At 40.1% G+C, this 4,498-nt stretch overlaps 1 pseudogene; it reads left to right on the forward strand.

Moving 5' to 3' along the window:
• The first annotated feature begins 3,330 nt into the window (after positions 1–3,330).
• LOC102252575 lies at positions 3,331–3,947 on the forward strand (annotated as a pseudogene).
• Positions 3,948–4,498: the final 551 nt, after the last annotated feature.

A 4,498-nucleotide genomic window follows, 5' to 3' on the forward strand; every position in this document is an offset into this window, starting at 1 on the left:
GACAGAATTGGAGGAAAGCAAACTGTTGGATATAGAGTTCAAAACCACACTTTTTAGGTTTTTCAAGAATTTTCTAGAAACAGCCAATACATTTAGTGAGACCCTCAAGAAATCCAGTGAGACCCTCGAGGAGACGAAAAAGGACCAACTATAAATTAAGCATACACTGACTGAAATAAAGAATATTATACAGACTCCCAACAGCAGACCAGATGATCGCAAGAATCAGGTCAAAGATTTGAAATACGAAGAAGCAAAAAACACCCAACCGGAAAAGCAAAATGAAAAAAGAATCCAAAAATACGAAGATAGTGTAAGGAGCCTCTGGGACAACTTCAAGCGTACCAACATCAGAATTATAGGGGTACCAGAAGAAGAGAGAGGGCAAGATATTGAAAACCTATTTGAAGAAATAATGACAGAAAACTTCCCCTACCTGGTGAAAGAAATAGACTTCCAAGTCCAGGAAGCGCAGAGAACCCCAAACAAAAGGAATCCAAAGAGGACCACACCAAGACACATCATAATTAAAATGCCAAGAGCAAAAGACAAAGAGAGAATCTTAAAAGCAGCAAGAGAAAAAAAGTCAGTTACCTATAAGGGAGTACCCATACGACTGTCAGCTGATTTCTCAACAGAAACTTTGCAGGCCAGAAGGGAGTGGCAAGAAATATTCAAAGTGATGAATAGCAAGAACCTACAACCAAGATTACTTTATCCAGCAAAGCTATCATTCAGAATTGAAGGTCAGATAAAGAGCTTCACAGATAAGAAAAAGCTAAAGGAGTTCATCACCACCAAACCAGCATTATATGAAATGCTGAAAGGTATTCTTTAAGAAGAGGAAGAAGAAAAAGGAACTCTTACCATTTGCCACACCATGGATGGAACTAGAGAGCATTATGCTAAGTGAAATAAGCCAGTCAGAGAAGGATAAATACCACATGATCTCACTCATTTGTGGAATATAATGAACAACATAAACCAATGAAGAAGGACAGATCCAGAGATGGAGAGGCATTGATTGGACTGTTGGGCCTTGGAGGGAAGGTAGGGGAGGGTGGGGGTAAGGGGGAGAGATCAACCAAAGGACTTATATGCAAGCATATAGGCCTAACCAATGGACACGGACAACAGGGGGGTGAGGGCATGAGTGGGGGGAATAGGAAGTAACATGGGGATTGTTATGCCCAGATTTCAGGATCCCCAAGAAACCACACCAGGGAGCCAGCCGTGTCCGATGCAAAAGCATAAGAGTCTTTATTCAAGCCCGGGCTTGGCTCCCCCAGCCTCCTTACCGACGCAGCGGCGAGATGAGAGAGAGCTAGCCCTGTGGGAAGAGGGGTTTTATAGGGGGGTTGGAGTAAGGGGAGGAGAGAGGACTGTGGGCCCTGCCAAAAAAGAGAGAGAGAGAGAGAGAGAGAGAGAGAGAGCCAGCCCTGTGGGGAGAGGGGTTTTATAGGGGGGTTGGAGTAAGGAGAGGAGAGAGGACTGTGGGCCCTGTCGATTGGCCAGGCGCAAGTCGGTGTCTTGTTACACAGGATGTGGTCGTATCTATGGCACGCACTTCCCTTGATTATCATTGGTTAGTTTAAAGAAATCCTAGGTGTGGCTAGCAGAGGTTTGGACTTCCAGGAAGAAGCTCCTTGCTGAGCACATGGCTGCTGCCCAAAATGGAGGATTCGGGGCAAGATGGAGGGTGTAGCCCTCGCTCTTTCAGGGATAAGGACACATATGTAATGACTTAATCAATAAAAAAATAAAAAAAAACAGTTTAGAGCAAAAAAATAAGTAAATAAATAAAAAGAAAAAGAAAAAAAGAAAGACACTTTGATTGTGTTGAGCCATTACACGTTTGGGTCTATTTGTTACTACAGCTTAGCCTAACAAAAATACAGGAAATTAAAAATTTTAATTTATAAACATTTTTATTGCAGAATGAATAAGAATATTTTTGATCACAACAATATAGTATTTAGGATAAAAGTATGTAGAAGTGGGATAAAAATACCAGCTTAAGGAGAAAAGGGAATGATGTAAAACTTCTGACTGTTGAAGAAATTGTTCAGATATAGATTTTAAAAAATATTTGTATTATCAATTTCAGAGAGGAAGGGAGAAAGCGAGAGAGAGAGAGAGAGAGAGATGAATGATGAGAGAGAACCATTGACTGCCTCCTGCACTCCCCACCCTGGGGATCCAGCCTGCAACTTGGGCATGTGCCCTGACAGGGAATCAAACCATGATCTCCTGGATCATAGGTCAACACTCAACCACTGACCCGGGCTATATATTTTTTTAAATGGATAATGATGGATATCAGATTGCTTGGATTTTAGATTCAATTGGATATTTAAAAAAGGGTATTGCAATAGTTTATTTTAAAATACCTCTACTATTAATAGGCTGGAAATTACAAACTTTGCAATTATTTAAAGATATGAAGTATTTTAGATGTCAACTAAAATTTTGTGAAGGGTTACATGGCTTTAATGAACTCTTTTAGGGATATGCCAACCTTTGAAGAGACTTCAAAGAACCTTTATAGACCCAGAACCAAACCTCTTTTGAATGCTTCACGGATTCACTGGGCTGGGAGAGGGAGTATGGGCTTTTCTAGCCCTCCTCTGCCCTTTTCCAGAACCCCCTATCTAGGTCACCTCAGACAGTGTTCTGAATGTCTCCCCATGTCAGGACCCCTGCCAGTGTGTCCTCAGCTACTTGTAGACTCATTTATTCTGACTTTAGATTCCCTATTGAATCATCAGGATGAGAGGTGTTCTCTTCTGTCTAAAGTTTTCCTTTTTTGTTGTTCTGAGGATTCTGAGTTAAATATTTATTAAGTACTTTGCAATATTTGGCTGAAAGTACAAAGTCTTATTTATTATTGTTGGATTGATGAAAGGTATTATACAAGTGCAAAGTATCATTTTCCTTCCAGGGCATACAGCATTACCATGCTTAATCCACAAGAAACTCATGACCTATTCTTTTGCATGGCCTCGTCATTTACATAACCGGCTACAAATTGAGCTAACAAAGGACTCCTGGAAGAAGATTTGCACTTTCTCCCTTTCTTCCCAGCATTTATATTTGCCTTGGAGGTGTAATAATTTTTTTCAGGTTGGACTGATAGTTCTTACTTCTCTTCCTACTGATAGTCCTTACTTCTCCTTGCTATAGGGGAGAGGGAGACCCTGGGCAGTGAGTAAATCAAGATTGAGTTCTTATTTTGATCTATCCTTATCTATTCATGTGACCCTCAACAAGCCACTTTACCTCTCTGAGCTTCATCTTCCTCAACTTAAAAATGACAGAGTTACAGAGTAGCTGGCCGTCCCGGGTGCTGCTGGGCTGTGTGCTCAGAGGAGGGTCGAAGCTGCCCGCTGCTGCCGCCGGAGGAGCCTGTAAGCATTAATAATGTCTTTCATCTTTGAGTGGATCTACAATGGCTTCAGCAGTGTGCTCCAGTTCCTAGGACTCTACAAGAAATCTGGGAAACTTGTATTCTTGGTTTGGACAATGCAGGCAAAACCACTCTTCTACACATGCTCAAAGATGACAGATTGGGCCAACATGTTCCAACATTACATCCGACATCAGAAGAGCTGACAATTGCTCTGGAATGACTTACAACTTTTGACCTTGGTGGGCATGAGGAAGCACGTTGGGTTTGGAAAAATTATCTCCCAGCAATTAATGGGATTGTCTTTCTGGTGGATTGTACAGATCATCCTCGCCTCATGGAATCCAAACTTGAACTTAATGCTTTAATGACTGACAAAACAATATTCAATGTGCCAATTTTTATCTTGGGTAACAAAATTGACAGAGCAGATGCAATTAGTGAAGACAAACTCCGTGAGATATTTGGGCTTTATGGACAGACCACAGGGAAGGCATTGAATTCAAAGCACTGGATTCTTGGCCTGTTATTCCCATCCTGAAGATGAAACTCTGACAGTGATTTGTTTAGGTTTACACAGCAAGTCAGTAATAAAAGCAGGAGCAGGACCCAAGTCTTCTAGATCAGTAGATCATGTTGTCTCCAGTTTAAAGAAGAAAAGTATGCTTGAGAGAGAAAATTTAAATCAACTATAATTAAGCATGAATCCTGGCCTTTTCAGCTCAGGATTTTGGCATATTTAACATTTAAAGTTTTCTTTTCTGGAATCTGTAATGATTTTTTACTTTTTTAGATGGTTCTTTTGCCCCTTAGTTACCTATTTTTTCCAGAAATGCTTTCTCTAATTTGTGTAGTTTCCCTCTCTTGCATGAGAATTATACACACGAATTCTTAATTTCTTCAGTATAACCTGTTATTAGTGTATCTTTCTGAATGTTTGCATTAATGAGAATATTTCTAAAAAGTAAAAAAAAATGACAGAGTTACAGAGTTAGAATAAGTAATGTCTATGATTCTTTCACACTTACAATTTCCTTTTAATGTGTCAATATGCTGAAAAAACTGTTTTGAAAATTTTAGAATACGGGTTTG

This window comes from Myotis brandtii, unplaced genomic scaffold (genome assembly GCF_000412655.1).
Source record: "Myotis brandtii unplaced genomic scaffold, ASM41265v1 scaffold179, whole genome shotgun sequence".
NCBI lineage: Eukaryota > Metazoa > Chordata > Mammalia > Chiroptera > Vespertilionidae > Myotis > Myotis brandtii.